General features: G+C 39.8%; 1 protein-coding gene across 7 annotated transcripts in view; it reads left to right on the plus strand.

Annotated features, from left to right (window-relative positions):
* The window catches only part of ZNRF3 (zinc and ring finger 3), a 76,530-nt gene that overhangs the window by 20,890 nt on the left and 30,252 nt on the right, over positions 1-25,388 (plus strand). The window lies entirely within an intron of this gene.

Consider the following 25,388-nt stretch of genomic DNA (forward strand, 5'->3'; position numbering starts at 1 on the left):
AATGTAGCAGTGAGAGTTTCTGAAATATGCCAGTAAGTAGAATTTTGTAATACACAAAACTAGAGAAAGAACTGTATGGCTGCTGGAGTGCCATTCCGCTGCTTGTGTCTAGGGATGAGTGGATGTGATAGTGACTTGATTTTCCTTTAGTTCCTGCCTCCAAACTGTTGTTAACAAAGGTGGTTTTCCTTCTCCCTACATACCCTGAAATATCCTTGTGAGACAGGAAAATTTATCAAGTATGGAAATACTTGGTGCTTCTCTCTCTTGGCAGGATTTCTCCAGCAACCACAAGCTGTGCTAGGGGAGGTTTAGATTGGGTATTAGGAAAAAAATTTCACACAGAGGGTTGTAAAGCATTGGAAGAGACTACCTAGTGAAAGTGATGGAGTCACTATCTCTGGAAGAGTTTAAAAAATGTGTGGATGTGGTCTTCAAGGACATGGTTGAGTGATGAACATGGTGGTATTGGACTTGATCCTAATAATGATTCTGTGATTCCCTCTGTCAGTGTGCTTTTGTCTTAGCAGGAAATAATAGACAGTAGCATACATCTAGATAGACATTATTGCAATGAGAATTTTTGCAAATTGCTTTTCTATCCTTAAGTTGCACTTGGTGTCTTAGAATTCAAATTGGTGAAGCTGGGAAGATATTTGCCTCCTGTGTAAGTGATAGAACATACTGTGTGGTAAGGATATTGCTAGCAAATAACCTCATAGGTAATGGTATTTGTTAGACTAGGTAGCACTACTTAAGAAGCTGAATTATATATATATTTTTAGCAGTTGTACTATCCAAGTACTGGTGAATGTTGAAATCTTGTAATTTTAAACATATTCCAGATAAAATGGGCTCTGCAGTCTTTAGAACAGAATACACAAACTGATGCAATCTGTTCTTATTCTTAAGACAGCAGAATTTCAACCTAGGTTAGGACTAGTCCAGGTAGGAACAACTGAGAAAAGTAGTAGGAATCCTGAGTATCTGTCAAGTGAAAGTTGTGGGGCAGGGAGCTTGACTTTTTTATAGCATTCTTGTCAGAAAGAAAGCTTGGAACAACAAACAAGAGATGCTCAGAAGAAAAAGAGAGAAGTTGAATAAGCCTTAGAAGAAAGCCATCCTAAAGCAGTTGCTGGGGTATAGCTAACTGTAAACACTGCCCAGCTGGAGAATATCCTCTAGCACTTTCTCTGCCTTTTGAGGCATGGTGATTATGGCTACTCTGCTTTAAGGAATGGTTCATGAACTGCAGGATAGAGGAATTTAATCTTTGTATCAGTATGATAATGTGGCATATCCATGGCCAACTGCAGGGCTTCATTTCCCAGCACAGAATAGCATTTCTTAGTCTGAAAGAGAATCTCTACGTGAATTCACAGATTTTTGTTGTTTGTGTTTTATGGAATCAACATTACAAACTGTTCCTCTGGAAGGAGGAGTTGGTTTTATTTACCTTTTCAAGCTGAGACAGCTGTTAGAAGAATATAATTTTTAAAAAATACCCCCAATATCTATTTAGACATAAGGCAATTTACATTAAACATCCTTTTTATTTTTTTAGAGTAATTGCAGGCATTTTCAGTGCTTCACCTTCAGTTTACTTCTTAAGGATACAGAGTACCTTTATAAGTGTGTAGTAATCTTTAAAGCCATTAAGAATATGCTCTTTGACTGGGACTTTGTGGATACCTGTGTTTTCTGGTTTGGTTTATTTACCATCCATTTAGAAGCCTGTCAATGAAATGTCCTTGCTGAGGGGATGGCTCAGTGAATGAAGCGAATTATTGGAAGCATGAACAAAATAGGTTAGAACAAAACATACGCTCTGCTTTGCAACAGGTGAGCATATGCTGCCTAACTGAAATGCTAGAAAAGATTGCTTTGAAATCAGGCATGTTTTAGGGAAATACTTATATTTTCTGTTGTTGGCATGTTCCTGTCTCTCTTTAGCTGATGGGGAATTGGTCTCTGATGTTAAGACTCAAGGATCGTATTTCTAGTACTGAGGCAGGTTACTGGATTTTTCAGTGGGTGAATAAACTTCATTCACGGTGTTTAAAATTTGGCAGCTAATCCTGGCAGAGCAGCAGTTCACAGGTTGCTTTTCCAAGCTCATGTTGTTGCTCTCTGGGGTGGGTGGAGAGGAGGTGGGGAGCTGCCTTCTGGAAGGGCTCTGATGCTGGTTACAGCCTGAGATTGTTGCTGGGGCTGGCAGCATGGTTCCAGGAGCCCTGATGGACAAGCAGTGACTGATGTTAAATCTGGATGGGTGAGCAAGGGGGAAAATAAATTAGGTTTGACCTCTGATTTCTTTCCTGGTGCCTTTTTCTTGCCTTTGAATTCTCACTTTATGATTCCTTTTAGTTCCTGTGTGAATTCTCAGGGAGCTGCCAGGGAAACACACAACTGTTTCTGAACTTAAAGGTGAAAATGATTTGCAAGAGAATGAATAAAAGTTCATGATCCTAATGTTTCAACCTCACTCTTCTATAATAATTAAGACAGGAAAAAATTATAATAACCTCTAACTAATTCAGAGTTAATCTTTGTGTAGCTGAATTTCTCTTCTCATTTGAGGGTAGAGAAGGAAGCTTTGGTTTGTTTTGAAATGTGACTGGTTTGGTCCTGCAGTTGGAAGTATTTGATAAAAGCTCTTTGTTCTATCCAGCCACAAATGTGTAGTAAAATAATTAAATTAGGAAAAGAGAGAATTTCTTATATGTGATGCTCCTTAAGTGTTACTTTTAGTATGTCTTATCTCTGGTCCCTTGACATGGACTAGGTCTCAAAGCTTTGACACTGAAGGGAAATGCCAAGGTGGTGTAGAATCTTGGAATTCCCAACACAGCCCTGCAGGGTCTGTTAAAATAATCACTGGTGCCTGAGTCATGGTTATCCTTCAGGATGATTTTATAGGTGGCACTATTTCTGTCATGTTCTGATATTTCATGATGAAATTACTTACAGATGGGTTGCAGGCAGAGAAACTAGGGTTCGTATCTTTCATCTCAAGAGACCTTACCCTTCTTGAGCAAAGCTAATTAGTAGTGCTTTGAAAATCAGTTCAGTGCCCTTCTTAGGGTCAAAATTAGAGATCTGACAGAGAGAATTAAAGTGCAAATAAGCAGATCCAAAAATTGGCTATTCAGACACATCTCAAAGTTCCAGTGGGATTTACTTTTTTTTTTCTTTCTTTCTAATATTGCCCAAAAGATGGGTCATGCATGAATAGTTGTATCAATGTGCTAGTCTGTTAGGTTATATAGTACTTTTTTAATCCATATAGCAGAATCCTAAAAATTTATCATCAACTTCATTTTATAGTACATTTTGTGATAAGAAGTGTTGGTCAACCACCTTTCCTCAACCTATCTGCCCAAAGCCAAATCAAGTTTCTGAAATTGTAGTGTGAGATTTTAAGCTGCTGCACTGGTTGAAGATATCTCTAGACTGAAAATGTGGCAGGCAGAGCTTCTTTTTCCCTTCAATTAAATATTAGAGCAATCATTTAATTTTTCAAAATACAATTTAATGTCTCTTTCAGGCCTTGCATCTATCACTTGTGCAAAAATGTTAGTATAAAGTTAATACTGCTTCCAGGTAACAGTGATCTATTATCAAATATTTTGGATTCTGTCCAGTCTTCCAGTTCAGCACTGAGAAGGACTGGGTATGACCATCGACCCTGAGCACTGTATTGGACATTCAGCCACAGGCACTGCTGCATGACACCAAAATTCCCTGTGACACACTTTCCCTTGTAGCTGTCAATTGCAGCACCAAAGTTTTGCAAACAGCCACAGCTGTGTTTTCACGGTACAGCTCAACCGAGTTCTCTCTGCTTTATCTGTCTGGGAAGCCTGCTGTTGTGATTTGCCCAAGCTGTTTCATTAGTCTTCAGGAAAAAAAAAAAATGGAAATTTCGTGTCTCCTGTCTATATGTAGAGTTTGTGCTGACATGTCAGGCTCTGCTGCTGAGTGAGTGATGCAGCTGTTGCAAATATCAGCCAGTAGTAGTGAAGTAATGCAGCACCTAGAACATGGAGTATTTTGAGTGGGAATTCAAAAACCTGAATAATGTAGAACAGGCTGTTATTTCTGTATATTCTGGTGTGAATTGCGTACCCATGTTTTGTAGAGACGTTCAGTGAAGGAGCTATTCAGGCAGCCATATGAACCATATATATTGCGGATGCTTTTTAGCCAGTTTCAGGTTTGCACAGCATCGTTTGATGGGTAACTTTTCAACTTGCATTCAAATAAGAAGTTCTTACAGGTGGTAACCTCTCTAATTTTTTAAGCCTTACTCTGTTTGTCCTTCTTGTGTACTGAGACAGGTCATGTAGAAAACTATGATCATAAAATTAACAACTTCATCACATTAAATGCTTACAGAAAGTTATAATTTTACAGGGTCTCTTCAGTTCTGACTGGTCTTAGCTTTGAAACCATAGTTTTGAAACCACAGACAGGTCGGAAGAGGCAGCTCATGGGCTGGATGTCAAAGATTCCTAAGAGTTTTAGGAGAAGAACTCAAGACTGTTCTGCCATTCAGCAAAATCAGGTCTGAGGCAAAAGAACTTGGATACACTTCATTGACTTGCACACCCAAAAGTGTTTTTAACACTTGGTTTTACTGCTTGTGTTTTCCACACCTGCACCCCTAACTTTCCTCATGGTAATTCTGTCCTGCTCTTAGAACTTTGAGACCACCTTGAAATAAGTGATACTGCTGAAAAGAAGGGAGAAGAAAAGAGAAATTTTAATGCCACCAGACGGGAGGCAACATGGGAATGCAGTTATTTACCGTGGCAAATCCCAGATCCTTGTTACCAAAACTGTTGCAATGGTGGTGCTGGTGCTGTAGCAGTGCTGTAGCAGGCACTGTTTATTTCATCCTACAGAGGAAGAAAGTTACCTTTGTGTGTGTGTATATATATATATATATATATGTAGAGTACCTGCAGCATTCTGCAAAGGAACCCCTTCTTCATTGTGCAGATACAGGATAACATTTCATAAAGCAGCAATGAGTTGAATCTATCTGAGCTTTCATTCTCTCTGTTGGTAACAGAGGTTATTATGCAGTTATTTGAAGTATCAGCTAGGTGTGAGAGAAAAAAAGAAATATTTCAGAACTAAAATGTCCAAACTAAAACTGGAGTAATATCTTACTTTGTGTTGTAATCTGGATGAAGGTTTTGGCAGCATATCTACCAGGTTTTGAGTGTTTTAAATACAGTGCCTTAGTAAAGAAGTTGCAGCTTGAGTGTAGCCTTGTACAAATACAAGTCAGACAAGCTGTGATATAAAAAAAGAAGGTAGAGAATAAAAGGATAATTAGAAAAATGGCATTAACAGCCCCACTGTAAGCAAGAGTCTTGTGTTTAATTAGTAGGCAACCTCTGTTGTTTAATAACCAAGCAAAGGGAAGCTTGGATACAGTAAATTCCAATGGTTTTTGCAGATTCTGTAATTGAAATAATATGAGTACATATGCTTGAGTATATATGCTGATGTCAGACTAAATGAAGTGGCTTGTTTGAGATCAAAGTTCACCCATCTTCTGTTAATGTAAAGATGAGTGCTTTTCCCTGGATCTCTGTGTTGGTGGAAGGTGGGTTATAAGTGTTTGCATGCAATTTTGAGCCATCTGGGCCTGAAACAAAATTGGCACCCCAGGGAACAGGAGGGGAGTGGCGGGCAGTGGCCCACTCATTGTGTGCTCCAAGTGGTAGGGAAGTAACTGAAGTGTGGAAACTCAAACTTCAGGAGTAACTTTGGAACAAAAGTAATTAAATTGGTCCCATTTTTAGTTTAAAAACAGAAGATTGATTGACCTTTACAGTTGTCTCTCAACATAAAGACAGCCAGGCTATTTTCATATTTTTTGCAAAGATTTATTTGAGGTTTCATTTGTTAGGAAGCCTGTGCTCCAGCTTGTCCCTACTGTGAGAATGGGTGGGAGGCCAAGGGAAGCATTTAGCTTACTGGAGTTTGCTGGATTTGTGGGATCCTTTGGCCTGACATCAGAAGGTATTTAGATAGTTATAGCTGACTTGACACTACTCAAGAGAAATGATGTCTTCTAGCTGTTTAAACAAATTAATAATGCGTTATGGAAAGTATCTGTATGAAATTAGGAAAAAATTCTTTACTTTGAGGATGGTGAGGCACTGACACAGGTTGCCCAGAGAAGCTGTGGATGCCCTATCCAGGTTGGATGGGGCTTGGAGCAGCCTGGTCTAATGGAAGATGTCCTGACCATGGCACAGGATTGGAATGAGATGAGCTTTAAATTCCTTTCCAAGCCAAACCATCCTGTAATTCTATGGCACTCACAAATTGATTTTTTCAGTCCTAATTTTTCTGACCTCTTTCTTGCCTCCAGAACAAGAGGGAGGGGAAATGGGAAGGTAACTATTAACATGTCACTTTTTAGTTAAGTCATGAACGTGTGAGACTTAATGTTTAGGCTCCTGGTAAATTTATTTTCTTTACACAGAAATCCCTTGCTGAGGGCAGGGATATTGGGTACTTAAGAGTTAAATAATCTTGCTTTGGAAGCAGCTGAACAGTTTACACTCCTTGCTGGGCTGTACAAAAATACTTTCCCTTTGAAGTACTAGGAGGAGCGGCTGAGGGTAAAACCTGGAATGGGGTTGTAGCTAGCAGTTTGCAGTGGGCTTAGCTTGGACAGGCAGCTGCCTGCAACTGCAGGGTGAGATGGCAGAGAAGGTCAGGGTTTCTTTCAATTTTGCCATCACTGTCTCAGTGTGAAGGCTTTCTTTCTGAGATTCTTCAAATGCTGTTTAGTTCTTAGAAATTTTTGGATTAGGACAGATTGCAAGAAGTTCAGTTTAAAAATAACCTTTCCCATAAAGGCATGAGAAATACAGGGGTCCTGCTTCTGATGTGCTCTGGTAGTGAAGTGCACTCTGCTGCTGCCTGGGATGAGAAAGATTCACCTCTGGCAAGTGCTGTAAAGATGGTCAAGGTCCTCTTGTCTGAAAAGAGCTTTCCAGAGCTGGCTAGAACCTGTGAAATCTCAGGCCTGATGGTGCACCTTAGCCAGGCTGAGCTCTCAGTGCAAAAAGAGTTGACAGGAGAATGGCAGTAGTGGCACTTGCTCCAGATGGAGGAAACTAAAACATGATGTTTGTTTGAAAAGCCACGGGTTAGTAGTGCTGTACAGTGGGAAGCTGTGTGTATCCCCTGCTGTGTGCAGTGGGCTGCAGAACTGTGCTTGGCACTGCTGGGTGCTGCTTCTGGAGAGCAAACCTTGCCATGGGCAAAACCTGATGCACACTGGGTCTGATATCCGTGGTGTCTTCTGCCAGGACCAGCAGTGGAACTAGACAGACTGAAGCTGCTCCCTGGTTTTCTAGGGCAACACTTTGTCTCTTGGATTAATAATCTCTTGTCAGTATTTGCGTGCATTTTTTTGGGGAGATGTCATTACATGAAACTGAGGAAAACAAATTTCCTTTCAGCATTGTCACTAAAGGGACACTCAAAAGCAATTTCCCCATCAGCTAATGAGGAGTAACATTAAATTACAAGTAACATTAAAATACCTGGCTATACCTGAAGAGACTATGATAGTAGGTCAGATCTCCAAATTTCAAGTTAGAGTTATCTCTAATAGTAATAATAATTATAGTGTCCTTTCATCTCTACTCATTTAAGAATCAGACACTTGGCTGTTGGTAGGATCTCTGTGTTTCTTTCCCTGCTGCTCTGCCACTCAGTCTTTAGCTTTCTACCTCAGCTTTTTTTTTTTCCTTTTCTTTTTAAACAAAAAAGTGTCAAAAATTCAGATGTTAAAATAGGCAGCATTTTCCTCTAGGGTTTCTGCTGTCCCTGCCTGGCTGTCAGACTACCCGTAAGTTGTCAGAGTCATCTCTTCTTTAAGAGGAGCAAAATGCAGGCGCTAACAGGAGGGCACAGGCAGGCTGCCCACATGTTGTTGCAGTGGTGTGTGTGCAGGCTGTGTTTGTGTGGCTGCTGCTCCGGGATCACAGGGCACACATGCCGCTTCAGTGTGTTCACAAAGCTGCTCTTGGACAGGAATGGGTGCTGCTGCCTTTTCCAAAACTGTGCAGGCAAAGCAGATATTATCAGGGCTGGCCCTGGGGCATAAAATAGAAAGATCAAAGGAAGTGGCAGCAGCACACAGAGTCTCTTCAAAGCCTGAGTAAGGGAGGATTGATAGAGAAAAGGAGAATGCTCTTGCTGATGTAATCACAGCCTGTGAGACAGGTTGGTTTTTTTTTTTTTTTTCCTTTTTCTTAATTTAAACAAAGGCACAAAGACAGTCCTTGTTTGTTTAGAGAGGTGAAGCATGTGCCACAGAGATAGAGCAAGGATACCTCAGTATATAGAACGTTTTCATGAATAGCGTGGAGCTCAAACATTTTGAAGTGACTGCAAAGTTGCATTTTTTCTTATTTTAACTTTGCACAACTTCTGCATGTGGTATTCTCTCACTTGTGGTGTCCATGTGGAATTAAGTAGGAAAATGGCAAAGGAAGGAATGCTTGTTTTCAGGCTGCTTTCCTTACTAAAATGGAAGCTTATTTTGTTTTCTCTTGAGAATGCTGGTTGAAAATTTCTGGGATTTGTATGAAAAGAAATTAAGCACAGGCAAGGTGGAGTTGGAGGTGAAATGATAAACCAGATCCATTGTCAAGAAGTGCAGGCTTGTTCAGGCACAAGCTGTGAATGGGAAAGAAACAGTTGTTCTCCCCCTTTAGCTGTGGAAAGGGGGAAGAAGAGGTGGGACTTTTCTGGAACAGATGTGCAGAGGTCGAGGGAGTTTTCAATCTTCTCTGTTACAGACCTCACTTTATATGCTACAACTGCAAAAGTATGTTTCTGAACCTTCATTTTGCTTATAAAGGTCCCACCTTTATAATTCAAATGGAACCTTGTGAAATTGTGACACACAGAGCATGGTAGTCCAGCTTTTCCACCCAAAGGTGTGCCTGTATGTTGTATGGCAAATGCCATGAGCTAGCACAGTCTGATATCCAAAAGTTACATGAAGACATGACTCAAAGCCTGAGTAAGTACTACCAGAAAGGCAATGCATATCAATTAATATAGTTGCATTGATTTTACGCATGTTTGGAGCTCAGGCAGGACAAGCTTTTCTGCTTAGATGGTGAGCAAAGCCTGCATGCATCTCTTGGTGTAGACTGGAGGTCCATGAGAGGGAGAGCCACTCCCTCTGTAAATCTTTGGGAAGCTGTTAACTCCAAAACTTAAAATCAGCTTCACCATTTTGCGTTGTTTCATTTATTGATTATTTTAGAAGAAAGACCTAATGGGATTATCTCAGTCCCAAAATGTGTTCCAGGATGCCAGAGATCAAAGATCTTTTGCCAGATCATTACTTCTGCTGGCAAAATCTACAGCTTTCCTTCTCCTGTAGGCCTGAGACCATTTGTAGTGCAGTTCAGATTAGTACACAAAATTCTGGTTCTCTGAAGTTCAAAAATCTACCATGAGGAAAAGGTGACTGCCTATATTGTTAACTTTAATGCTGTCTTCTGGGGTCAAAGCTGCATTTATAGTCTGACTAACCAGTTTATTACCTTAACAAGGCAAGCAGTAAGGTCCTTGCTGAAAAAGGGATTCATCCTCTTTGTTGTGGAGTATGTGGGATGATACTGGCATTCTTGTGTTGCCTCATGTGGAAATTTCTAAATTTTGCTAGTCAGCATCAAAACTTTTTCTCTTCACCCTCCTGCATTTCTTTTCTGCCATGCTGCTTCTGCAGACGTGTGTGATTTGATACTTGACACTAATAAAAAGTGTTTCAATACACTTAAAATACTCTGATTTTGGTTTCTACTTAGCAAACCTTCAGGCACCAGGAAATTTGCACATCTTACAGAGCTTTGAGATGGGCTCTGACATGTACTTGTGTTACTGCTGCAGGCACTTTCCCCTCACATACAGGGAGGCTAGAGAAAAATTCTGGGATGGGAATTCTAGCAGTTACCATGGATTTTTGCTTTAAAATATATTCTTTTTGAAATGCCATCCAGATATGTGAAGGACAGACTGTTCCAGTCTGTTGGAGAAGACAATTAATAAAGCAGAGGTTTCTCTGCCCATAGAGCAAAGGTAAATTCATGGGTTCTTCCATCAGTCCAGCATCCCCATTCTTCTAGTGAGCAACAGAATGAAAAAAAAAGAGATTTTAGCTGATTTCCTGTATGCTCTGAGTTTGTGCAGCCACTTCTGCCAGCGGTTATCTGTGGCCTTTCGATTCATGCAACCAAGTGAATTAACACAATTGCCGTGCTGAGTTAACCTGAAAACTCCTTTGCTCCAGTGACTCTGGCAGAATCCAGTAGCAGATATTTGTGAAGGAATGTAAGATTAGAGCGAGCATATGATGAGAATTCTGCAGTACATGCTTCCAGGCTCTGCCAGCTTGTGGTTTAGGTCTTCCCATAAGGATCAAGTTCTACAGGAGAGCTCTTGATGGGTTTTTCTTTCATATTTTTTTCCAGTCCATTACTTCATGTGTTGTCTAAACTTGAGAGCACACAGGGAAGATCTGTTTCGGGAGTTGCTGCACACTGTGACATTGTATTTTATTTTTGAAGAGCAGTGGAGTCTGTGTTGCTGCATGTAGTGCAAGAGGTCTAGAACAGCAGTTTTATTGGCATGTCTGACAGGTACCTACTTAAATTGCTCACTAACAGGATTGGAGGGAAGACAACTAAATTTCCAGAATTTTTCTCATTCTCTTACTGTTTAGCTTAAATTCTGTAGAGTTTTTTTTTTGGAGCTGCAGGGGAAAAAACGTTGCCAGGAAGTAATTGTTCTTTCTGTCCCTTCCTAATTCTGTGCAGCAGCTGCCTTGTCTTTAGCTGCTATTAATGGTCAGAGCTTTGTGAACAAAGAAGCGTCAGGCTGATGTAACTTCTTCCTCTGTTAGACATTCCCTCTGAAGCTATCTTTTGTCTTGATGGCCCTATTGTAACCATTCATATACTGATGAATGAACAGGAAGCTGATGATGATAGTGAGCAGATGAGTTTGATCATGAACAGGTTTTACTCAGACTCCAGCCTGAGGGAGCATATATAGGAAGAGAGCTGTAGCACTGTCAGCTACAATGTCTGATCTGTTCATTCAGATTTTCTTTTGTGTAAAGGACTAGAAAAGGTTATTAATCTAGGAGAGAATGTGCTAACTTTGTATAGAGAACAACAGTACTATAGGTACAAATACAGTAGTTCTGTCTGTGGTCTGAACTTCACTTGAATGGCTGTATTTTTAAAGGGAGGGGGGAATTGTGATTTTTTGAGCTAGAATGACTGATTCAAGACTGATGGTAAATACTTTGCTGTACTGTTAACTACCTGACAGAGGCTGCATGTTGTATGAGTCAATGAAGCATCCTAACCATGGCTTTTCCTGCACAGATATTTTTCTTGTGTGGCCTTTGGTGATTGTGAAATATATTAGCATTCTATAGATTATAGATAAAGCATTCTCAAAATGCCTGATGGAATGATCTCTTACATGTATTTTTAGAAATGAACATCAATTCTGTGTTATTTAAATACTACAGACAAAATTAGCGTCTCCCCAGCAGTGGAGGGTAGAGATGTGCTTGTGAGTGTGGTTGTTCTTTTCACAATGCCTAGCCTTTCCTGTTTATTTTTGTGATTCAGCACAGGTTCCATTGACTTTGTTTTTATTTTTGTGTCTGTCATGTTTTCTGCAGACTGTTCCCCTTGTTTATATCTGGTTGAATGTGCCTTTACAGACCTTGGTTAAAGGGATTCTCCCAAGTCACAGCTGTATGTACAGCAGATTATCTTATCAGTGCTGATCTTGGTTCATTGTAATACAAGCTGGAGGCATGCACCAGGAAGAAGAAAGAAGCATCATAAAAAGCTTTCTCAAAATTGTGGCTAAGATTTCCTTCTTAAGGATAAAGTGTATTCTGAAAACCTTATCCTTACAGTGAAAATTTCATGGGATGTTGCAATTAGTAGGAAAGGTAAGAGAGCAAATTATCAGAGAGCAAAGCAGAAGACTTGGTGAACATCGTTGGGTTCCAAGAGCTTGAATGCTTCATGCAGTGCATCATAAAACTGGGAGACTAGAAAAAGGAACAGGTAGGTCACAAACTGTGGATCAGCTGAGTCATGTAACAGAGTGACATTCACTGAAAAAGACCTGAATTTTATCAGCTTGAAAGACTGTTGACAAGAGACTTTGAGTAAAGTCTAATGTAGAGACAGTGATTAAGGAACATTTACTGGTTACTCCTTTTAACCAAGATTATGAGAGAATTCTCATTGAAATTCACAAGACAACTTTACAGTCAAGCAAAAGAAAGTATGTTTTAATAACAGTAGGTTGTGTTTCTTGCTGTAGGATGGTGTAAAAGCTGTAAGTATGTGTGTCATTCCAAAGGAATTAGATAAAAACATGGAGCATGAATGCATTACTTACTTAAACACAATATTCTGGTTGAAATCTCAGCTCTGGAAGTCTTGATCATTGATAGCCATAATTAAGAGGTTGTATCTAAAGCATAATCATTCTGTATTTTTTCTGCTTTTCGTATTCTCTGAATTTCTGCAGTTAGCAACTGCTGGAGATAGGATACTGTGCTGGTTGGATTTTTGGTCACACCCTGCATGGCTGTTTTTGACTTGCCCAATATTGCATAGGAATCCTGTGGCAGAGGAAGCAATCCCGTCTGTTGGGAAGCATTCAGCTGCTTTAACCACAACACTGTATTTTCTTTTCTCATAGTATCTTACCTCATTCACTGCACTGTCCAAACTTTCTGACATGAGGGGAATGTCCTGCAGACAGCACTCATTCACCCCACACTGCTGTGTTTTTGGAGTGCAGTTTGCAGCATTAATTTCCCAATCAGTGAGGCATACTTCAGTGTTGAGGTGTGCCAGCAGGAGACACACAGCACTAAACCCAAGCCAATAGGTTTTACTGGACTTATTAGCATGGGTTGTATGCCAGGGCTGGAGGAGTTGGATAGAAAAATGGGGCAGCATGGGGTGGGAGTGAAATAGTGAGGGGCTAGTCTGGAAGAAAGGAGAAACCAGGCAATAGATTAGCGACAATATGAAGTGGGAATCATCAAAAGATGGGAAAAGGAGGAAGAGCTTTTGATGTACCCTGAAATACAGCACAAGCATCTGAAATTTAGGGCTGAATTTGGTCTCATTATTTTAATTATGGTAAAAATTTAACTTTAGAAACTCCCAGTACCTATTTTTTTTTCCAACCATATATAGGGTGCTGTAATATGATAAGTATGTACATTAATATTTCTCAGAAAAAGCTGAGAAAACCTGTTTTGGTTTACAGTTCTGTAAAACAGTTCACTACTGTAGTTTTTAATTAAAGTGGAATTGAATTTTGCTCTTAGATCAGGAGTAAATTCCTTGTAATGAAAAGGGAGTGCATCGGGTCTCCAGAATTCCAGAACCTTCCATTATTGTTCATTTGACTTTATGTAAATTATTTGAATCATTCTGGCACCAAGTGCTAAGTTCCTGTAAGTGCCTTTGATAAATGAAAAAGAGCAAAGAAGTGATAATTAATTGAGTGCAGAATAGTTCTGATTCTGGTTCAAGATGTCAAAGCACAGGCTGTGAGCAGAGTGAAACTGGCCATCAAGTCAGCTTTTGATCTGACCAAGTGTTGTGAATTGTGCAGTGGACTGAGTTGTGGAGCCTGTGTTACTTTTAAGTTGGTTATTTCCTGTGCAAAATAAAACAAATTAGGGCTGAAAGAGGGAGGATGAATTTCAGAGCGTGTGAAATGGGAATGTTTGCAGAGACTAGTTCAGCAATGTGCTACGTTAGAATTAAGCATAGCTTTTTATTTTCAAGTCATTCTCTCTACTACGGAGCATTCTTCAGTGGTGACTCAGGGTAGAGCTAATCTCACTCAAAATGGTTGCCAGTTGCCACTTGGAACAATAGGACTGAAGCCACAGGCTGCCATCAGGTGGTAGTTTTTAAGAAGGGCGTTTTTTTCCCCAGTGGATTTGAGTGCTTTCTGTCTGGTAACATGTAAGATTGCAATACGCACTGAATTTTTGTAATAGAAAGTGTTGAAACAGTGCATAACTCATTACTTTACCTGAAATGGAGAACCCAGTGCACCAGGTATTTTTCTTTTATGGAAAAACCCTAATGTTAAGGCTTGATATGTTTTCAGGAACAGCTCTTGGCACCTGCTTTACATACTGGGCTGTACTTGTTTTTAAGTCAGCTCCTCTCTGGGCCAGGGTATCTCACCTTCCAGTAAAGGAGATCATGTTCTGTTGTGTACATCCCGTCCTAGAGCCTCGTCTTGTGTAGCTGTGGCACAGACTTTGGCTGCACCTGTACTTCCACAGTATATAGGTCAGAGAGATTGTGCTGATTTGAGCTGACAAAGAAGTGCACATAAAACTAGGTGAGATGTTTGGATTTTGCCAGAAAATACGCAAAGCAGGTTCAGGGCATGAAGGGTGCTGTGGAAGCAATTTCTTGAGAACTTGGTGCCAGAGAAGGAGGAGACAGTTTGGAAGCAAACAGTAGCTATTTGGAGACCTCTGCTTTCCCTTTTGGGTCCTTTCCCTCTAAAAGTTACCTAGCACCTGAAAATGTTTTCACATGGGCAGAAGCCATAAGTTGAGTGCAAATCCATTGAAGTAGTCTAGGTTATCACATGAAAGGAGGGTCAAATGCTAAGCTTTGGAGAGGAAAGTTTGGAGCACAGAGTGGGGAGCAGGGATATGAGAAGGCATGTTACAGCTGGAGCTGGAAACAGCACATCTGTAAACTTTACTGGTTTGTGTATGGGTTCAGAATGGTTTATAAAAGGTTAACAAGAATCTGACCAAAAGGTGAACTTTGGAAAACAATTTAAGGTGAACACTACCCTGTAAACTGTCACAAGGATTTTCTTGGAATGTTTTTTGGTTGTTGCAGTGTAAGATAAATGTAGAGAGCAGGAGAGTGCTTTGTAATTTATGATAAAATTCAACACAAGAATATGATAGTTATCCTCAAGTCAACTATTTTATAAATTTAGAAATCTTAAAGGTTAAGCTTTAAAGAAATCTGTGCAAAGAAGTAAGAGGAGGTGTCCAAAATAGTCTAACTAAATAGCAGCATAGCAAAGAAGTAATGAAGACTCATAATACCCATAGCTGATTCCAGTATTTTTCTTCCTGTAACGTCTTAAGAGAGATGTGTGAAGGGATTTGCAGTAGACTGGGTCAGAACTGGGTGATTTATGGCAGAGGAGTGGGGAAAGACTAAACAGAGTATGCAGTGCAGGTACTTTTGTATCGATACAGAGGAAAAAATACAATTCCTTAGAAATAATGCAGTGTGGGAGGAGCAACTGGAGGAGAGTGGATGCTGGAAAGTCTCGTCTGGGCAGTGGGAGCAGGCAGTGCTGGAATCCCACCTGTGCTGGGCCTGTGCCTCAGGGTGTGCTGCGAGCTCTGGGAACAGAGAAATCACTATTACATCCCTGAGCTGAGAGCACAGTCTCAGAGATGGTGATCTGTTTGTCTCCATCACATCACTCTGAAAGACATAAGATGGGTGTTCTGTTTGAGGCTGTTCAATTTTCATCATATTAAAAACTTGAAAGAACATCTTGTGCAGAACAGGCTGAAGGAACTTTTCCACTGGCTAGAGATCATATAGTTCATAAAATCTCAAAAGAGTGTGTATGTAAATATTCAAAGCTCAGTTCACATACTAAACTGAGAAAGAGTACATCTTTAGGCTATGAACTATTCCATTTCAGCCTTGAAAAGCTTTTTCATGCTGACTAAAGCTGACTGTATCGCTGATCTGTCTTTTCCTTCCCTAATGGTACTTCCAGACTGACTTGCAGTCAAGGTAATGATCAAGAATTTTCTAAATATTAAAACCTTTTTTGCTGATGGCTTTTTTGTGTTGCAACTCAGAGGATTTGTTCAAACCATGTAGCTTTGGTGCCATTTGAATTAGCACTCAAGCTGCCTCTGTGTTGACAGCAACTGAAACTTCATGCTCCAAAACACACGCTCAAGAAGTGTCTGTTCATCCTTAGCAGATGCCAGCTGCTTCCCTTCTTTGTTTGTTTTGGGGAAGATACTGGGTATGATGTGGGAGGTAAATATAATGAAATTATTTCTATCCTACCATGACTTGGTAATTCAACTGTATTTTTAAGCTCTGTTGGCGAATTAAGACAGTTAAGAGAAAATAATAACAAAGTATTGGTTCTAGCAGGGAAGGATGACCGTTTTCTAAAATAGAGTAGCTCCTAGCTTTTGAGAACTACAAAGTTAAAATTTTAATTATTTCTTGAAATTTTGGGGTTTTTTTTTTGTTCATATTAGAGCAATTTTGATTCCTCTTTGCATTCAGATTTTATTTGATTTGTTAGATTTCATAGCTTGCATTTGCAGCTGCTTTTCCTGTATTTGAGGACTAAGGGCTTAATTTTTACATTTGGTCATCATGTGTGTATTTAATAAAAATACCTCAAAAAGTTACGAGAATTCTAAAAAGAGTCTGGGATTGCTCTGATGTTGGTTTCTAATTTTTATGCAAATATTGCAGGTAGCTAGGAGTCTGTTATTTATTATTCCACAGTTTCTCCTAGAAAAATAACACATTTTGTTTAAAGGCAGTGTTTGCTGTGGGACTGTCTCTCAGGCGCCAGCTGTGAAGATGTATTTATGTTTTCTGTGAAAAGTAATGAAACTACAGCTGGCTGTACATTATCTGCTGTACCTTTTCCATCCCTCTTCTAAGCACAGTCACTGAGACAAAATTTTAATTTTGAACTGAGTAGAAAGCTGACCCTTGCAGCTGCCTTCTGCCTACTGCAGCATATTCTACACAACGTATCTTGATGAGTTTAAACAGTAGTTCAAATATCTTGAGTGCAAAAATGGGTGGAAAGAAGGATTAAAATATCCTAACCCTTCTCTTTTGTGCTTCTCCTGAAGCAAAGTGCAAAGCTGCCCACTTTATATTGCCAGCTCCAGCTTTATCCTCCATCTCTGAATTTCACTGCAGCCCCAGGGGAAGCTGCACCTCTGTGGCTCTCCCACAGCTGCTGGACTTTGATGAGGACATGCCTTCGCTCTTTCCACTGGCCTCCCTTGGCAACCAGCCCTTTGAAGATGACCTCTTGCTGTTTGCCTGTTGTCTCTCTTGTGTTGGATTATAGATGAGAGGTTGGCGTTAGGGGAAGGGGGATGGAATGGAGTGTTGTGCATTTTAAGCCTCATTTCTTTCTGCATTCTCACCTTTTTTTTTTTTTTCTTTTTTTTTTTTTTCTCTTCAGTTGCTTTTACCTCTCTATATAGATAAAATGTTGTCATGCATATGGCAAATGGTTTCTGGCAGAAATACAGAGCTCCTGCTTGGCATGTGTATGTAGGACAAAGGAAGTTTGATTAGTATTGTGGCAAGGACTTTGTGTTCTTCTGTAACAATCTACTCACATTAGTTCCCTTCCCCCATCCCTCTTTTTAAGTACAATATTGTTCTTAGTTATAGTGCAGCCTTTCTCTATGTGCATGTTCTCTGTTGCTCTTCCCTCCCTCTTGCCCCAGTGAATGCTTCCTCTCGGAGACAGGACAATATAATCACCTTGTTAATGAAGGCTGTGGTGTGAAATGGAAAGGGATGCACTAGAGCTCTGTGGCTGGGTCACATTTTGCGTGGACACTGCCTGCTTTTGGAAATCCAAACAATGAAACTTTGCTATGATCTCCAGATGTAATTAGTATATTCTTATACTGCTGTTTAATTGGATCTTCACTTTCAAACCCCCCAAAGGATGCCTCAGAAATAATTTGTGTTATTTTTAACTCTTCTTTCTCTCCTTCCCTACCCTTCTGTTTGTCTAGCAAAGTTCCCCACAAACCTGAATGCAAGCAAACCAGCTCTGCTTGTTAGTAGCTTATTGCAAAATACACAAAATAATATCTTCTCTTGTCAGTGGTCCTAGGGGCTCTGGAGAAGAAAGTCAGCTTTTACTGCATCGAGGACTGCCTGGAAAGCAGGATCTCGACCAGTTCAGGTGTCAGAAAAATGAACTGTAGTGAGTTTGGACATCTCAAATCAATGTGCACATACAAAGAACAGTCACTACTGGTCTGGAATCTTACAGTACTGAGAAATTCTGGGTCCGCATCAGATCTGTCAATCTGTTTGTTAAACTTCCTTGCTAAAATACAATTTGTAAACAAAAAGTTCTGAGACTTTTCAGAGCTGTTTCTGTAAAACAAAATACTACCTTCTCTGGAACGTGCACATGTGTGTTGTCTTCTGATTTCCTCCTAACAGCCTTGGAATTTTCATCACAGCCAAATTTTCTAAGTTTGCATCTTGTGTGCTTTTGGCAAGGGAATGCAAAGGGAAATTTCTTTTAGGGTTCCTTATATGAACAGCTCCAGTCAGCTGGGTTTGGTAGTTTGTTTGTTTGGGGTTTAGTGTTGTTTTATTTGATTTTGTTGTTTTTTTGTTGTTGTTTGTTTGGGTTTTGTTGTTGTTGAATAGTTGTATTCATTCTTTCTGGGGCCCAAACACTCCCTAAGGTTGAACAAATCGCATTATGTTGTATAGGCTTTGTCAGGGTGTCTTCATACTTCCCATTTTCTGCTAGAAAACTTAGTTGCAGAGTATTGGTAACTCCATACCAGGCTTTTATTTTAAGGCAAGGAGATTATATGGCAGTGACCTAATATTTTCAGTTATAAGTCCCTGCTTGAGTGCTATGGGACAAATGCAGTTTTTCATGAGATGTAAGATAATCCTGCTTTTCTCATCCTGTTACAATTATGTCTAAAGTTTTGGTAATTAAGTCTGTTTTGGGGAGGGGTCTGTCTTGTTCATTATAGAGCCAGAACTCTTTTGTTTTATCACGTAGCTACTGGCCTTCTGCTAAAAGTAATTTATCAAGGAATCATTTTATTCCAGATTTTCTCTCTAGTTTCTCCCATCCTTAGTGGCATTATGCCTGCATTTTTTGCCAGCATCTTCCCACCTATTTAAAGAGGGGAGGAAAAAAAGCCACAATTGTAAACATGACTTTATTCTCCTTTGGTGTGACAATACTATGGTAGGAGAACTCAGTGTAATCAAAGCACTTAAATTCCTGAAAGAAGAAATCTTCCTTCAAATTGTCTACAGTATGTACATCTTTTCATGGGAATTTTGCTTTCTGAGATGCTTTAAAGGAAGGAGAAGCCAGTTTTCTGTTTGAATGGACTGGGAGCTTCCTTTGCAAAGTCTTTGGAATAATTAGTGTCCAGCTGCTTTGTTGCAGTAGATTGCTTAGCTGCATAGTTTGGGCAGTACAGTCTCTGCTTGTGCAGCAAATCTGGTGCAGATTTACAGATCTAAACGTGCTGAGTTTAGATTTGTAAATGCCTGTTCCTGTGCACTTGCTGTGGATATCTGTACTGAGCTGGGACAGTCCTGGCAGGAGGATGCCTGGGAACATGCCACTGCTGCCAGGTATGTCTGGCAGGCAGTTCTCCTCCTCTTCTGAGGGATTTCAAGCTGGACCATGGCACAGGTAAATTGAGTTTGCTGCTGAACTAGATCAGTGCTAAGATCTTGTTCCCTAGTTACCAAAACCTCCTCTGCTGCTCTTCAGAACTTACTGCTGCTTTTGACAGGATCTCATGGACTTTGTTTAGCACATTGCCAGTCTGCATTGTAGAATTTGCCTGGCCTCTTCTGCATGATGGATGTGTTCAACTGAGTATCTCTGGTTTTACATTCAATTACAGCATAGACTGGATTTCTCATCATCCCTTTTGGCATACTTCCTGGAGTAAGTGGACTGTGAGAGGATTTCAGGAATGCCTGATGCTCTTGCTATAGAGAAAGTTTAGTGGAAGCCACTTGTGGGCTCAATGCTGACCGCTGGGTTGGACAGCATGGTCACAACTGATAGCCAAGAAAAGCTCACTGCTGAAATGTTCAGGTCCTATAATGTTACATTTTGTGGCAGTTTGGTTTTTTGCAGGATGTACTTCTTTAAAACAGAAAAAATTACGCCTGAAAGGGAAAATAAACCATATTTTAATGGAGGTTTCTACTTGTGCTGGGGAATAAACATTCTTTTCTGCATGGCAAAGCTACAGAGTGATGGGGAAATGCTTCTGGCCTTCACCTTTTCTAAAAAGGCTGCTGTGTTCCAGCTGCAGCCAGCATAAAAAACCCTCATGTTTTATCATGAGGCTGCAGAAACAATAGCATTGCCTTTTTTTAAAAAAAAAAACCCTACTTGTTATATCTTAAAACATTACTCCCCCTATTTTTACAGTTTCGGATTGCTTATCTGTAATGGCATATTCTACTGATGCCTTTTTCAAACATCATGACACAGTGGAGTTAAAGCCTGAGCCTTTTCTTTCTGGTGAGGTCTTAGTAATGCTGGGTTGGAATATTGCAGTCAAGAACCTTAAATCAGTTTTTGCTAATGGTTTGCTGTACCAACACAGAAGAGTAAATGGAGATGAAAAAGTTAAGTTCTTCATTCTGCTGTATTTGTAGGTAGTAGGAACAAATAGTCTTGTGGTGATGCTGTTGTATGAGTAGCAGCATTATGCTGAAGATCAAAATTGCAGTGGTGGTGACAATCAATGTTAAATCTCGATCAACTGAGGTGACTCAAGCCTGTCTTGGAGAGTGAGTACAAAGGAATTTTTTTAATTCTTAAGAAGTAGTTTCTCTTTTCATAGGTAAGGAGCTAAAATTTCAGAGTAAGTACAAAAAATTACTGTTGTTAATGCTTAACATGACAGGTTTTCAGCCTTCTTGGTCTCATATTGGTTATTTTAATAATAATTTAAGCTTTTTGTGTACCTGCTCACTGGTGGAGCATGGGAAACAGAAAAGTTTTTGATACAGAGTAAGCACTCCATAGCAACAACTAAAACATCATTGTGTTATCAACATTATTCTCGCACTTACCATGAAACACAGCACTGTAACAGCTAAGAAGAAAATTAAACCAGGATAGTAATCATATCTTGGCAATTTGTCAGCAAGGATGTTGAAGGAGGGCGATGTCAAATGCTTCACTGAAGTCAAGGTAGATGACATCCACAGCTCTCCTGTCATCCATGGGGCAGGTTGCTTCATCAGAAAACATAAAGAGATTGGTCAAGTATGATTTATGTATACTTAGTAAATCCAAATTGGCGTTATCAGCTGCCATCTTGTTCTTTATGTACCTGGAAATAGCTGTCATAAAGATCTGTTCATGATTTTCTCAGGTACTGAAGAGAGGCTGACTGCACTGGGGGTTTCCCACATCTGTCGTTTTAGATTTTGCACGTAAGTGTGGCATTCTTTTCCTGGCATCAGTGGCCTTTCCCCAGTCTCCATGACCTATGAAAAATAATAGAGCTTGACACTGCAGTTACAGCAGCCAGTTCTAATGAGACACCTGAGGCATCCTCTCAGATTCCTTGGACACCTTTAATGCCTGGTTTGCATGGATGATTCCTAACTCGACCCTCCTTACAGCTGTTGATTGCTTGCTTTGTTACTGCTTTGTGTCAACCCCATTCAATAGCAGACATTTATTGTTTGCAATTCTTCTTGTTGTTAATATACTTGTTAGTCTTGACATCTCTTGCCAATCTGAGCTCCTAAAGGTTTCCTAATTCTCTGCATCTCCAAGGAATATTTCTATATTTGTGAGTGTGCCCCCTTTTCCTTATCTCTATTTCATCCAATTTATAGTGAGTCTAGCACCAAAATACTGGATTGTCTCTGAATCAGGCACTGCATCCTCTAGTACTTTTTGGTGAATGAAGTTGTTAGTTGTTCAAAATCTGTTTGGTGACTTACTGCATTTTAAAAAAAAGCATTTACACTCACAGTCCACTTTTTGTGTTTAATAAGGCTGGTTTGACAGAGGAGATGCTTACTACAGAAGTCCCAGCAGAGGAGTACTAATGGTTTTTCTGCTCCCTGTAAAACACTTCAGTTGTTTGGTTGCCTTATTTCACTTAAGCCTTGATACATTTCAGACTTTGGATCTTTCCTTTAGAAGACGCTTCCCTGGGAAATGGGATTGGAGGAAGGAAACAAGACCTAGAGCTTGGAAGTGGTGACAGGGCACCAAGGGGCTGGGTAGCCAAAAGTATCTGAAGTCTGAACAGAGTTACCAGGCTCTGCTTCCGTACACCTGGGGAAAGCCAGGAAAGGAACTCTCTTCCTTTCAGTTACCAGAGACTACACCTGGTTTAAGAGAAAGCTTTCCCTGATGATAGAGTTCCTATTCAGGTTGACTAGTTTTTTATGTTTTCTTTTGAGCACTGCAAAACCTCATAAATTTTATTTCAAAAGCCTGTCTCCTGAAGGAATGTGAATTCATGTGGACAGAGATGAATCTATGCCAAGTGCATTCCAGGTGGGAAAGCTATATGGAGTGTCTGTTGTTTCAGGTTGTACAGCAATAAAGAGTTCAAGTCTTCACAAAAAGACTGAATAGTTCTGCTCCTTTTTAGAGGCTTGTGCACTGTAGTGCTTTGAATTTGCTTTTTACTGTGACATTTGAAGCTACTGATAATTTTCTGCCTCGCAGAAAAAAATTAGTTTTACTGTTGCCACTGTAGGTTGTCCATAATTCCTTTTGTTTAGTGTGTTTAAAGTAAAACATGTCTGTGATTGAGAAATCCAGAATCCTCCCTGGGCCTGAGAGATATTTTCATTTACCTTTACTTTTTTTTGTGTTCTGTGATTCTGGGATTAATTCCCTTGCCATTATGACAAGAAACCATGAGAACATGGCAGAGACTTGCACTGGGTGAGTCCTGTCATAAGCACCATCAGCCCCAGTGAATGGTGTTTCATTCCATGTGGGCACCTAATCAGAAGTAACACCAGTGTTTCAGGCTTGAATCCTTAAATTCACATGCTTATGTTGCACTTCTGGTTGATATCCCTGGTTTGGAAAATTACAGTATATTTTATCTGTCATGATCTACAGAGATCACTACAATGTAAGCTTGTGGTATCTAAGCAGAATCTACCAACTGCTTGTGGCTTGGAGTGGTGGAGTGCTTTTCTGGACAGAAAGTTTTCTGTCATTGAAGCCCATGTCTTACTGGCCTTGGTGCTGATTCTGGGGTTTTTTCAGAGTCTTTAATACATGTTTGTAAAAGGAAGAGAAGAAGCTCTTTCAGCTTTATACTGATTTCCAGGGACACAACTGCAGAGTGTGCTTGGTGAGTCTGATCCAGATGGTCATTCACATTTGGAAGCTGTCACAGAATAACAGTATTCTGGAGAAAAGTGGCAGTGGAAAGAATTTTCTGTTCCTTTTGGCCTTCTACCTCCTTTAGTCCTTTTTCTCTGGACTAAAGTGGGTAGAGCTGTTATTTACACTATGGTTGGGAAAAAAAGACCAAAGGTTTTCTATACATGAGACAGTGTGTAGAAAGATCCTGAGCCGTTCATATGGCATTTTGTAATACTATAATGCCTTATCCTGGCAGACATAAAGAAAGGGCAAAAGGGTGAAAGTTTTCTTTTAATCATCAGAACTTTTTAGGTGATAGGGTTACAGAGCAAAGTATTCTTCATCTGTTGGTTTAATGTTTGTCTGCCCTGTAACACTAACCCACATAAAATTGGTACAGCTCTTTATAAAGTAATTTTAGACCCTCAGCAATGTATACAGATTTTGTAACCTTGGATAAAAGCACCTGAGTCGTGGTTTCAGTTTTACCCTTTTAGGCATGGAGAAAGTGCCCCAGCATATTTCAAGGATTTTGAACTAGAAACTTCTTAGATATGGGTTATGGTTTCAAAGCTCAATTGATAGACCCCATGTCAAGGGAATTACATCAAGGAAATGGTTCTCTGTTTCTTTAGATACTTAGTATCGATTAAAGCTTTGTGTTTGCTTAAAGGATCCATGGACTCTTTGTGGGGTTAATTATGTTGGTATACTGCCCTGGCAGTTTAGGAGAGAGAGCACTCTGCCTGACTCCGTCCTCTGTTTTTATGTCTGTGCTGAAGAGTTTTATCCTTCAGATACTGAGTTTATGGAGTGGTTCATCTTGCAGTGATAGTACTTCCCCAAGCTTTAGCACTAAGTTAAATTGCTCATCCATGTGAGATGCTTAGCAGTGTGTGATAGTAACTCATCTAGGTAACAAAAAAAGGTAGAAAGGCTGAATTAAGAGTCTACTTAGTGTGGCTTGTTGTTTGTTTTTTTTTCCTTGGGATGGATTGGTGATGAATCTTGAAAAATGATGAGTGGTAGGAAAATCCCTGTATTGTGCCAGTTCACCATCATGTTTCCCATATTTTACAGTAATCATCCAAGTTATTCAGAAAGTTAGGGCCCCACAAGATAATATAAACAGCACTCCATGTATTGTATCACTTGCAAAATGGAAGTCAGGGTACAAGACATGGGAGAAAAGGAGAAAAGGACAAAACGACAAGCTGGTGATGCAGAAGTGATGGTAGGATTAGGGGCCATTACATGGTGCTATTTTGCATGGATTAGTGAGGGGTATATATATGTAAATTATTGAGCAGTATAATCTCCTCCTGTTATAATCAGCTACCAGAAAGCAAAGTTGTCATAGTGTTGTATCAGTTTGTGGTTTTCTTCAGTTAGTTTGATAAAGTTGAGATTTAAGGGAAGGCATGAAACTGGATGAAATACAGACATATTTTTGCAAAGACCTCTGAATATATGTTAAAGCTTGGAAAAGAGGCAAGGGTCTGTGAAAAATCTAAGGAAAAAGAGAACAAGAAGAGACAGTATCCAGTATAAGAAGTGAGATGTATGACACTCTAGTTTATACAGAAAGGTATTATCCAATGGAAGGACAGCACATCTGGAAAAGACAAACATTGTTTAGGAAGGTCCTTGCTAGAATAAAATTAGAGTAACTACTCTAATTAGAGTAACTACACCAAGCATTGGAAAGTGGAGGAACAAATTAAATATCTGAAATTAAAACAAAGACATATTATTTCCTAGTGTAAGAAACACAAATCTCTGAAAGGAGACTGAAGTTTCTCACTTCATGATAGCGTTACTCCCCATATCATTTGTGTTCAGAAAACAATAGGGAATACTTCACAATGGTTAGGAATTTTCTCTATCTTACTTTTGCATAAGTGATAGGCTTGTTTCAAAGGATGACAGCCTGTTAATACTGTGCAGTTATTAAAATAAAAAAGGTGACAGTGGCTCTGAAACATGGGGTCTGGATCTTAATGATGTGTAAGGCTTTTTTAAGGTGCTCTGCCAAACAGTTTGTGCTATTTCTTTTGGTTTGCAAGGAAAGGTGATTTGCAATGCCAAGGGGGGGCTTT

Source organism: Cyanistes caeruleus, chromosome 18 (assembly GCF_971803275.1).
Source record: "Cyanistes caeruleus chromosome 18, bCyaCae1.hap1.1, whole genome shotgun sequence".
NCBI lineage: Eukaryota > Metazoa > Chordata > Aves > Passeriformes > Paridae > Cyanistes > Cyanistes caeruleus.